Source organism: Triticum urartu, chromosome 3 (genome assembly GCF_003073215.2).
Source record: "Triticum urartu cultivar G1812 chromosome 3, Tu2.1, whole genome shotgun sequence".
Taxonomy (NCBI): domain Eukaryota; kingdom Viridiplantae; phylum Streptophyta; class Magnoliopsida; order Poales; family Poaceae; genus Triticum; species Triticum urartu.
Window position 1 is genome coordinate 44952743 of NC_053024.1, and position 13327 is coordinate 44966069.

A 13327-nucleotide genomic window follows, 5' to 3' on the forward strand; every position below is an offset into this window, starting at 1 on the left:
GCCACTTCAAGAAAATTATGCACTCCCTTAATGTACTAGGAGGTGCGTCTGTTACCGTACATCCATTGCGGGTTCATCTGCATGCATTATGTATAATTAAGTGTGTCAAAAATCATTACAGAACATCATGAATACAAAAGTGACCAAATTAATAGAAGCTCATCATCACATTAAAACCAAAGTACATATATAGTTCTCATTGAACAAGATATAGCTCTCCAGAGCATCTAATTAAACCATACATTGAAACTATGTAAAACATTTCAGTGCAACGACAAATGTGTTCATAATCGCAACTAAGATAACAATTGATCCAATAGTATAATGATACCAAGCCTCGGTATGAATGGCATACTCTCTAATCTTTCTAATCTTCAAGAGCATTGAATCCATTTTGATCTTGTGATCATCAACGACATCTGCAACATGCAACTCCAATATCATATTCTCCTCCTCAATTTTTTTCAAATTTTCCATCAAGTAATTGTTTTCTTCTTCAACTAAATTTAACCTCTCGACAATTTCCGGTTCACATACCTCCTAGATAAAAAAATCTATGTCACGTTGGTCTACATAATTATCATAAACACTAAATGAACCAAATATTTATAAAAGATAATATACACCACATCCTAATCATAGACAGGACGAGGGCCGACGGAGGCAGATACCAAAACCATCGCACTATATAATAACAAACAATAATAAAAGTAAGAAAATTACAAAAGTATCTATCTAAATCCTGCAAGTAAGAACTTTTTTCTTTTAGAAAGAAGATAAGAACAAGAGGCTCACCACGGTGGTTTCGGCGACGAGATTGGCACGGGCGATCGACGGCGGTGAGGACGGGGACGGGATAGGACAAACCGCCAAACCTAGAAAAATCTTGAGGAAAATGGAGGTTGGACAAGGAGCTTCGAGAGGAGAAAGCTTAAGTGTGGCTCGGGCATTTTCATCGAACACCTCATGTGCATAGGAGGTGAGCTAGAGCACCACAAAGCTCTCCCACGGCCGGCCAAAAAACTGAGTAGTGCACTACTCTGCTAGCGGGCAGGGGGTATATATAGGCTTCCCTTTGGTCCCAGTTTCTGGCTGGAACAGGACTAAAGGCCCCATTTGGTCCCGGTTTCAGCCACCAACCGGGACCAATGGTTGTTGGCCAGGAGCGAGGCCCACTGGTCCCGGTTTGTGTCTGAAGCCGGGACCAATGGTTGTGGACCAGGAGCGAGGCCCATTGGTCCCGGTTCATGTCTGGAACCAAGACCAAAGGGGTCAGACCAACCGGGACCAATAGCCCACAAGGCCCGGCCGGCGCCCTGACCTCATGAACCGGGACCGATGCCCCCATGGGTCCCGGTTCGTGAGTAAACTGAGATTAATGGGATTTTTAGGCCTGGACCAAAGCCTTGTGTTTCTACTAGTGATTTGGTGTGCTCCAATCTCGATTTGCTGTTGTCTGGTACCCCGCTCAGAACTAGTCGAAAGATGAAATGTGGGAGATCATGAGTTGTTGTGTCATCTTGCACAACATAATCATTGAGAGCAAACTGGAAGAGCCAGTGTTTGACACTGAACCATATTACAGGTAGGGTCCTCTTGCGCAAGTTGATCACCAGCTACCGGTAACCTGGATTGCCTTCCTCAATATGTGTCAGGCGATCCGAGACACATAGGTGCATCAACAACTGCAGCAGTATCTGGTCACTACTAGGAAAAGGGCTACTAATGGCACACCAGTTTTGCCTACTAATGGCGCATCACTGGTGCGCCATTAGTATCACGCCACTAGTATTTTTTACTAATGGCGCACCACTGGTGCGCCATTAGTATAGGCCACGGTGCGCCATTAGTTTAGGCTACTGGTGCGCCATTAGTATAGGCCATGGTGCGCCATTAGTATTTTTGAATTTTGAAGGCGGGAAAATAGTAGTGGCGCACCGTCTAACCCCCACCATGCGCCATTGCTATTTTTGAATGTTGAATTTGGATCTGGATCGTGATTTTTTTTCCCATTTTTTGCTCATTTTTTGGCACGATATTATTTCAAATTTTGTTCCTGTTTTTGGATCTTGTACGTTCTTTTGTCGTGTTCTTTTGCCGGAGAGGAGTTCGCCGGAGAGGAGGAGGAGGTTACCGGAGAGGCGCTCGCCTACATCGCCGGAGAGGAGGAGGAGGTCGCCGGAGAGGAGTTCACCGAAGCATCGGAGAGGAGGAAGGAGAAACCATGAGGGAATGGGAGGAGAGGAGGGAGGAGGAGCTCACCGGAGAGGAGGGAGGAGGAGCTCACCGGATAGGAGGGAGGAGGAGCTCACCGAAGAGGAGGGAGGAGGAGCTCACCGGAGAGGAGGGAGGAGAAACCATGAGGGAAGGGGAGGGGAGGAGAGGAGGGAGGAGGAGGTCGCCAGAGAGGAGGAGGGTAGTATGGTGGAGGAGAGAAGGGAAGATGGAGTGAAGGAGAGGAGGAGATGGAGTGGAGGAGAGGTGGAGTGGAGGAGAAGAATGAAAGGTAAGGGGGAGAGGACCTCGCCCAGCCATATATACGGCATAGTAATGGCGCACCGTGGGCAGGTACGCCATTAGTAATTTTTTTAATTTTTTTTACTTATTTTGAATTTTAAAGGCGGGAAGATACTAATGGCGCACCATGGGCAGGTGCGCCATTAGTAACTTTTTTTTTTATTTTTTACTTATTTTGAATTTTGAAGGCGGGAAGATAGTAATGGCGCACCATGGGCAGGTGCGCCATTAGTAAGTTTGAATTTTTTTGAATTTTTTTGCCTCTCCAGATCTTAAAAGCCCCATATCTTTTTTTCTGTTAGGTTTTTGAGGATTTTGAAAATGTTTAACGGGGTTCCCCCCGTTAAATTCGGATGTAACTTTTCGAGTAGATGATTTTTCGTATAAAAAACTTTTTCATCTGAGTTCGCACGCAAAAGATATGCCCATTTTTACAAATTCTCGAGAGATTTTGCAAAAAAGTCGAAAATTCATGTTTGTAAATTTTGCTAACAACTAGATCACATATCACATGGGAATCTTATTTTCTTTTATTTGTTTGACATTTCTATCATTTTCTTTTATTTTTTTGAAACTGAAAAGGCGGTCCACGCGGGGAGGGGGGGGTGCATTCGGGCGAATGTTTGGGCCAAATTACTAATGGCGCACCGTGGGAGTGGTGCGCCATTACTAGTTCAATTAGTAATGGCGCACCATGCCACGGTGCGCCATTAGTAGTTTTGAAAAAAATTTAATTTTTTTTACTAATGGCGCACTTTTTTACTAATGGCGCACCGTGGATGTGGTGCGCCATTACTAGTTCAATTAGTAATGGCGCACCACTCCCACGGTGCGCCATTAGTATTTTTCAAAAAATTAAAAAAATTTACTAATGGCGCACCGTGGATGTGGTGCGCCATTAGTATTTGCACACTAATGGCGCACCAACACACACTAGTAGAAAACAGGGCTATGGTCCAGGCCGGCTCAGCCCATTAGTCCCGGTTCAGTGTAGAACCGGGACCAATGTGGGCATTGGTCCCGGTTCGTGAGCCCAGGGGGCCGGCCAGGCCACGTGGGCCATTGGTCCCGGTTCGTCTAGACCTTTTGGTCCCGGTTGGTGGGATGAACCGGGACCAATGGGCCTCGCTCCTGGCCCACCACCATTGGTCCCGGTTGGTGGCTTGAACCGGGACCAAAGGCTCCCCTTTAGTGCCGGTTCATGCCACCAACCGGGACCAATGAGGTGCCGATATATACCCCCTCGCGCAAGAGCAGAGCACAGTGCTCTGTTTTTTCTGGCCGAGGGGGAGAGGGCTTTGTGGTGCTCTAGCTCACCTCCTATGCATATGAGGTGTTCGATGGAATGCCCGAGCCACACTACTTAAGCTTTCTCCTCTCGAAGCTCGACCTCCAAGCTCCATTTTCCTCGAGATTTGTCTAGATTTAGCGGTCCGTCACGCCCCGTCCCCGTCTTCACCGCCGTCGATCACCCGCGCCGATCTCATCACCGACACCACCGTGGTGAGCCTCTTGTTCTTATCTTCTTTCTGAAAGGAAATATATTCTTACTTGTATGTTTAGATAGATACTTGTATCATTTTCTTACATTTATTATTGCATCTTATATAGTGCGATGGTTTTGGTATCCGCCCCCGTCGGCCCTCGTCCTGTCTATGATTCGGATTTGGTATGTATATTATCTTTATAACTATTGGTTCATTTATTGTTTATAAAAATTATGCCGACCAACGTGATATAGATTTTATTTATCTAGGATGTATGTGAATCGGAAATGCCAACCGACCCTATTGTTGAGAGGTTAAATTTAGTTGAAGAAGAAAACAATTTGTTGAAGGAAAAAATAAAAAAAATTGAGGAGGAGAAGATGATATTGGAGTTGCATGTTGCGGATGTCGTCGATGATCACAAGATCAAGATGGATGCAATGCGCTTGAAGATTAGAAAGATTAGAAAATATGCCATTCATACCGAGGCTTGGTATCATTATATCGTTGGATCAATTGTTACCTTGGTTGCGATTATGATCGCATTTGTATAAAGGTCCTGCCAGCTACGCTCTTACGAAAGAAGAGAAAGAAATCTTCTTTGAATGCCTGCTCAGTATGAAGGTCACGACTGGCTTCTCGTCGAATATAAAGGGAATAATAAATATGCCAGAGAAAAAGTTTCAGAACCTAAAGTCTCATGACTGCCACGTGATTATGACGCAACTGCTTTCGGTTGCATTGAGGGGGCTTCTACCGAAAAACATCCGATTAGCCATTGTGAAGCTATGTGCATTCCTCAATGCAATCTCTCAGAAGGTGATCGATCCAGAAATCATACCAAGGCTAAGGAGTGATGTGGCGCAATGTCTTGTCAGTTTCGAGCTGGTGTTCCCACCATCCTTCTTCAATATCATGACGCACGTCCTAGTTCATCTAGTCGACGAGATTGTCATCCTGGGGCCCATATTTCTACACAATATGTTCCCCTTTGAGAGGTTCATGGGAGTCCTAAAGAAATATGTCCGTAACCGTGCTAGGCCAGAAGGAAGCATCTCCATGGGCCATCAAACAGAGGATGTTATCGGGTTTTGTGTTGACTTCATTCCTGGCCTTAACAAGATAGGTCTCCCTAAATCGCGGTATGAGGGGAGACTGACTGGAAAAGGCACTCTTGGAAGAGACTCAATAATATGCAGGGACGGATATTCTTGGTCTCAAGCACACTACACAGTTCTACAGAACTCTACCTTGGTGACCCCTTATGTCGATGAACACAAGAACAGTCTGCGCTCCAAACACCCGGAGCAGTGCGACGACTGGATTACATGTTAACACATTAGGACTTTCAGCAGTTGGTTGGAAACACGTCTCAGAGGTGACAACACTGTTTGTGATGAGTTGTACTTGTTGTCCAGGGGACCATCTTTGACTGTATTGACTTACAAAGGATATGAGATAAATGGGAATACATTTTACACGATCGCCCAAGATCAAAAGAGCACCAACCAAAACAGCGGTGTCCGCTTTGATGCAGCAACCGAGAGCGGAAAGGACACATATTATGGTTACATAGTGGACATATGGGAACTTGACTACGGACTTGATTTTAAGGTCCCTTTGTTTAAGTGCAAATGGGTCAATCTGTTAGGCGGCGGGGTACAGGTAGACCCACAGTACGGAATGACAACAGTGGATCTGAAAAATCTTGGGTACACTGACGAACCGTTCGTCCTAGCCAATGATGTGGCACAGGTTATCTATGTGAAGGACATGTCTACCAAACCGAGAAAAAGAAAAGATAAGGAAGCGAATACATCATACGATGAGCCAAAGCGCCACATAGTTCTTTCAGGAAAAAGGGACATCCTGGGAGTGGACGGCAAGACAGACATGTCTGAAGATTATGAAAAGTTTCATGAAATTCCTCCCTTCAATGTCAAGGCTGACCCAAGCATCCTGATAAACAATGAAGATTATCCATGGTTACGGCGCAATAAGCAAATGACACAAGCGAAGAAAAAGTGAAGACTTTCTCCCGCAACTATTATGATGATACCATGCCAAATTTGTAACAGACGAACATGCTACCATTGTCCGTTTTGTACATGCACATGCTATGTGGGTGAAATTATGATACCATCCCAACTTTCAACTTTTTCAGAGTTCATTTGAAATGCTTTCATGTCTTATGGTTTAAAACTTTGATACTTCGAAAGTGATTGTCCATTTTGTAAACGAAGTGCATCAAGTTTTTGTCGTAACCCTCTCTACTTTTTGGAACATGCTATGTGGGTGAAATGATGATACCATGCCAACTTTCAACCTTTTCAGAGTTCATTTTGAAATGCTTTCCAATTTCAGAGTCATTTAGCTCAAAGAATGAATTAATAGCAAACAGAATAAACCACAAAACTTTTATGAAAATAAAAACAATCAATTAAAATATTATGTTATGATCAACTAAAATAAAACTATAATATTCTTCAATAGCAAAAAGAATATAATTTTTGTGACCTAAAATCAAACTATAAGTATTTAATTGTAAGTATAAATAAAAAATAAATAGCAAAGAAGAAAAAATTTCTAATTTTATAGTAAAGTTTTTCATAAACTACTGATTCAAAAAAAAATTTAAAAATTCAAATTTAAACTATTTAAAATTTAAAACTAATGGCACTAACAGAAAGTTTATAATTTTTTTGACCTAAAAGCAAAAAGAAATCACTAAAAACTGTAAGTATTTAGTTGTAAGTAGAAATAAAAAATAAATATAAAAAAAATTCTATTTTTATAGTAAAGTTATTCATAAACTAGTGATTCACACAAATTTTTAAAAATTCAAATTTAAACTATTTAAAATTTAAAACTAATGGCACTAACAGAAAGTTTATAAATTTTGTGATCTAAAAGCAAAAGAAATCACTAAAAAACTGTAAGTATTTAGTTGTAAGTAGAAATAAAAAATAAATAGAAAAAAATTCTATTTTTATAGTAAAGTTATTCATAAACTAGTGATTCACACAAATTTTTAAAAATTCAAATTTAAACTATTTAAAATTTAAAACAAATGGCACTAACAGAAAGTTTATAATTTTTGTGACCGAAAAGCAAAAAGAAATCACTAAAAAACTGTAAGTATTTAGTTTTAAGTAGAAATAAAAAAATAAAAAACCAAAAAAATATCGAAATAAAAAAGAAAAAACCAAAAAAAATGCCTCCTACTGGGCCTCCACGGCCTGAATACGACTAGAAACCCTACATGGGCCAGGATTCAGGCCCGCAGAAGGCCCAATAGGCCCACAGACAGTAGCAAGTTTTGGCCCGAAAGCCTGCATTAGAGAGGAGCTCGAATGGGTATGAACACCAGCGCTTATAAACCAGTGCCGATGCCCTTCAGCTAGCGATGTGGGACTAAACTTTTGGGCTCGGGGCAGCAAAGGCCATTGGTCCCGGTTGGTGGCACCAACCGGGACTAAAGGGGGCATTGGTCCCGGTTCGTGGCACCAACCGTGACCAATGCCCCCCTTTAGTCCCGGTTGGTTCCACCAACCGGGACCAAAGGCCGCCGCTTCCCGCCCTTTGGGCTGCTGAAAATTGGCCTTTGGTCCCGGTTCGTGCCACCAACCGGGACCAATGCTCCGTCTATATAAGCCACACTTGTGAAAATTTTGGTTCAGTTTCTTCGATCCCGCCCCGACGTCGCCGCGAGGCTGCCCCTTGCTCGCCTCGCCGTCGCCGCCGTTACCCCTGCCCCGCCCCCGAGCGCGCCCTTCCTCTCCGTCCTCGCCGGCCGCCCGTCCACCGCCCCCGAGCACCCTCTGCGCCACCGAGCCCATCCGCCACCCCCGAGCACCCCCTCTGCCCCCGAGCCCATCCGCCGCCGCCGAGCGCGCCCCGCCATCGCCCTCGCCCTCGCCGACCCCGATCCCGTCCTCGTCGTCGTCGCCCCCGACGCCGGCCGCCCGCGTCTCCTCCCCGATCCCTCCGGGAGAGGTAGCTACCGCCCCATCCTCCCCTCTTCCTTCCTTCCCTGCTCCTTAATTTGCAAAATATTTATATGATGTAGATGTATGTATGTATGTATGAGTTGGGGAGAAAGTTTATAATTTTTGTTCATATATACTGTACATGTATGTATGATGAATTTTGATATTTTTTTGTTCATATATAATGTAGATGTATATGTATGTATGGAATGATGTCGATGGATGTATGTATATAGAACATTCGTAGAAAAAAATGTCCCCCTCCGGTTCACTCGGGAACACTAACTATCTCGGAGAAAAAATGTTATCGGGGAAAACAATGTTATCAGGGTCGAGGGTCGTCGAACATGAGAGGAAGAAGAGGATAAAAAAGAAGAGGAAGAAGAAAAAAAAGAGGAGAAGAAAGAATAGAGGAGCTTCTCCTCTATTCTTTCTTCTCCTCTTTTTTTTCTTCTTCTTCATCTTTTTTTTATCGGGAGGGGTCGACGGTCGCCTAGGGATCGAGGGTGGGGGGGGGGTCAAGAACGCCGGACATTCATGAGAGAGGCGAGGAAGAAGGGGAAGAAGAGGGAGAAGAAGAGGAAGTCTTCTCCTCTATTCTTTCTTCTCTTCTTTTTTCTTCTTCTTCTTCCTCTTTATTTTATCGGGAACGAGGGTCGTCGAGAGGTCGAGGAGTGGTAGAGGAGAAACCCTAAATAGAAAGTATCGTCGGTGTGAGATACATGTACCGTCGGTGTCGGACACTACACCCACATCCCACAAGTGGCGCGGGCTTCGACGCCCACGTCACTTGTGGGACATGGATGTAGTGTCCGACACCGAAGGCCACATGTATCTCACACCCACGATACTTGCTAGCTATTCAGGGTTTCCTCTACCGAAAAGAAGAGGAGAAATAAATAAGAAGAAGAAAAAAGAAGAAAAAGAAGAGGAGAAGAAGAAAGGAATAGTGGAGAAGAAGAGAAAATAGAATATATTCTATTTTCTCTTTTCTCCACTATTCCTTTCTTCTTCTCCTCTTTTTTTTCTTCTTTTCTTCTTCTTCTTCTTCTTCTTCTTCTTCTTCTTCTTCTTCTTCTTATTCTTATTAGCCGGAAGTAGAGAGAGGTTTCCTAGTGTCAAAGTATTGAAGAAATCCATGCCTTCATCATTAGCCGGAAGTAACCAGGGCATGTTGGTACGAAGTTCTGCAAAGTTGTTCTGGAATGGAGTCCCGGATAGAATAATCCGCCTTTTGGTACGAATTCAGCAATGGCCTTCCAAATAGCGATATTCGGAAGGCTCTTGCTGAACTTTGTACCAAAGAGAGAATTATCCTATCTGGGACTCCGTTCCAGAACAACTTTGAAGAGCTTCGTACCATCATGCACATGTTACTTTCGCCTAATGATGAAGAGATGGTTTTGTTGAATCCCATGACACTAGGCAACCTCCCGACCCCTCGGCGATCCTATCGAACATGAGAGGAAGAAGAGGATAAAAAAAGAAGAGGAAGAAAAAAAAAGAGGAGAAGAAAGAATAGAGGAGATCTTCTCCTCTATTCTTTCTTCTCCTCTTATTTTTCTTCTTCTTCCTCTTTTTTTTATCGGGAATGAGGGTCGTCGAGGGACATAGATGTAGTGTCGTCGTTGTCGATATATACCCCCTCCCGATAGCTTACTATGATTAGGTAGCTAGTTCTACGTTTGGCACTAATATATCCATCTGTCATGTTTGAATAATAATTTCCATGTTGTAAATATTTGTAGAAACTATGGACACCGCCCTAGACGAAGCAACAAAGGAAGTGATGCCATCTCGTTGTTTCTCAACGAAACCGATGGTCTGGAAGGAGAGGGTGAACAAGCTGGCTACGGTGACCTAATGCCGGTGCAAGAAGAAGAACATGAGGACGGCTCCGGTTACCCAATGCCGGTGCAAGAAGGAGACCGTGATGACGGCTCTAGTGACCGAACCGAGTCCGGCCAGGTATATATATTAGTTAAGCCTATGCTGACTAGCTGATTGATGCATTCATTGTTTTGGTATGTACACATTTTAATTAAGTCTTTGTTCTTTTTTCTAGCCCTCTGAATCGAGCACAACTTCGGTAAAGAGACGAGGCCCGAAGAAAAAGTTGAGCTCGGATGAAAAGTTTGAGATCATAGCAATCGCGCCCGACGGCCAACCTATTGAACCCCTCCGGACAAAGAGCGCATTTGTTGCTCAGTGCGGGGTTCTGGTTAGGAACAAGATCCCGATAAGCATCCAGCAATGGTTTAAGCCGGCTACAGAAGACCCTGAGGTGTCTTATGTCAATGATATGCAGAAAAATGATCTTTGGACTGAGCCGAAGTCAAATTTCACCCTACCGCCTGAGGATAATCCAGAGAACCCAGTTAAAGAGAAATTAATCAAGTCTTTTGCTCTGAAGAGGATGGCAGAACTATTCAGGAGGTGGAAGAAAGAGCTGAATAAGTTTGTCGAAAATAATGAGACACCAGAATTCAAGGGCAGATATGAGAAGATCAGAGATCACTGGCCCGCATTTGTGGCCCACAAGACATCAGAAAAGAGTAAGAAGAGGTCGGCGACAAATAAGCAAAATGCTGCGAAGAAGAAGATCACCATCGCACGGGGTCAGGTGGCTACCTCGTAGCCCGGCCTAAGTGGTCCAAGACTGAGAATGATCTGGTTCATAAAGGGATCGAACCAGAGACAATTAACTGGCCAGACCGTTGCCGGACTTGGTTCTTCGGGGCTGGCAGAACACTGGACCCTATAACAGGGAAGTGCATTTGGACGAACGATCAAATGGACATACCAGTCAGTAAGCTTAAGCAGTATATCGAAGCAGCGCAGGAAGGGACGTTCTTTCCAGACAGAGAGAACGACGAGCTCACAATGGCCCTCGGGAATCCTGAGCACCCTGGACAGACATGAGGCACGCCAGGGTCCATTCTGTGGAAGGTTGGGTTTCCGAACGCAGGCGGTTACAAATCCCATGAGAGGAGGAAAAAAGTAAAGCAGACCCAAATACAGGCGCTGCAAGCAAGGGTAGACGCGATAGAGGAACGAGAAGCAAATCGCAGCAAACGTACTGCCGAAGCCTCCCCCGAAGCTACCCCGCCATCTCAGCGCAGAAGCAGCGTGGCTTCCACCGAGCTGCTTCAGCTGGAGCATGCCTTGACGGCTCCTTCGAGCTATCCCGTGGGTGCTATAACGGAGTCTCAAAATTGCCACCTTATGACGCAATGGATGAATTTGAAGGTCAAGGCGGCTGTTGGCTCTGTTTATCCGACTGAACCCGGCGCAACTTTTCACTACCGGACGATTCCAGAAGGATATGCTAGGGTGATGGTGGATGAGATAACGGAGGGATTTGAGGACCTCCAGCTTGACCACCCTACCGGTGCAGGGGAGACTCGGCTGGGGTCTGCTCTGAAGACTCCATGCCTATGGCGGAAGGAGCTCATCAACCTTCCGAACTGGACGCCACCGCCTCCTCCTCCTCCTCTGGCGAGTCAGGGCACTCCGCCTCCACCACCTCCTCCTCCGGCGAGTGATGATCAGGGCCCTCGGCCGGCTCCTTCTCCGGCGTGTGGCGGCACTCCGCCTCCTTCTCCGCCTGCGCCGACGCGCCCGAGCAGCCAGCCTCCTCCTTCTCCGCCTTGTCAGCAAGGGCGGAAGAGACCTGCCGCCGCTCCAGCTGCTCCGGCGCGTCATAGTACTTCTCCTCCGCCGCTTAAGCAAGTAAAGAAGACAACCGCTCCGTCTGCTCGGTCGGCGTCTAGCAGTACAACCAGAGGCGGGAGGACATACAGATTCGGTCCTTCTCTGAAGACTCCAGAGAAGTTACCATATGAGAGGACCCTGGAGGTAAACGCCGAGATCGCGCGAGAAGAAGTGAGGAACTTCTTTGAAGGGGTGAAACCAAAGAAACATCCACCTCCGGAGGAGAAGGTAGATCGGGTGAAAGTGAAGCGCACTCTGGCTGCCCTGACAAAACCACCAAAGTCTGATCCGTCGAAAGGAAACTATGACCACATTATTGGAAAGGAATTTGCCGAAGCGGAGCGGTCGGGAAGTACTGTCAGTGATCAAAGGCTGAAAGAACGACGAACTGGGAAACAAATTGCCCAGCTCGGCGAACAAACGAAGCAATCGTGCCCCCCGCTCAAGGTGCCTAGCCACAACGTCGATAATGATCCGAGGATGGTGCCCGGTTATAGCAATCTTGCAGATTACCTGCCCGACGAAGTACATTATGAACCCATGGAGGTGCAAATACAAAGATACGAGTATGGGAAGCCTCTCATCAAAGATGAAAGATCTCTATCAATGATGATGCGAAGATTGCATGATTGGTACTTGAAAATCTGTAGAGACTCTGGGGGGAGGAGTACTTTGTATGTGAAAGTTAAAAAGGAGCATGACCTCATTGGAATTGATCTGTTGCCTGTTCCATTTGAGGAGTTCTATCTGTTTTTCAATCAATTGGCCCTCGATAAAACAACGGTCGCCTGCTACTGTCTGTAAGTAGTACTACTTCTGTCATTAAGTTTCTCTATATAGCTTAGCTCTTTCATTGCATGTATTTATAATCATCCTCACTATATTATGCAGATTGAAGATCGCCGAATTGAAGAAAAGACAAGTCGGTGATATTGGGTTCATTAACACATATCTGATAGCACTACAGGAATCAGCTACTTTGCCGTCTGCCACGGCGGACGGCAAAGGCATGAACGGCGGATGGCAAAAGGCTCCGGCAAAGTAGGCTACGGTAAACAGCTACTTTGCCGTCTGCTACTGACGGCAAAGTCTTTGCCGTATGCGGCAGACGGCAAAGAGAGCGGACGGCAATAATTGCGCTGTCAGTCCATTAAGTGGCTAACGGCTGGCCTTTGCCGTCCACCGCTGACGGCAAAATTGCTAGGGCCTTTGCCGTCTGCCGTATGATGTCATCTACACGTCATTACATGGCAAGTTCTTTGCCGTCTGCCACTGTAGGCGGTTCTTTGCCGTCTGCCACTGTAGGCAAACTAACCAAATGGGTCAGCTCCCAGGAAGCACAGCTGGATGCCACGTGTCTTCTTTGCCGGCCGTGGCAGACGGCAAAGAGCCTGTTGCCGTGGGTGGCAGACGGCAAAGAGCCTGCATATCGGCTCTTTTATCTGTTTTTTATTAAATCCAACAATTTTCATCACAAATATATATGACATATATAGATATATTTCAAAAGGCCATTACAGAGCAAACATATAAGATATCCAACACATAACTTCATCGTTCAACATAGAGGCATCCAACCATATATATTACAATAGTTTCATCCAACGATACATGCATAGT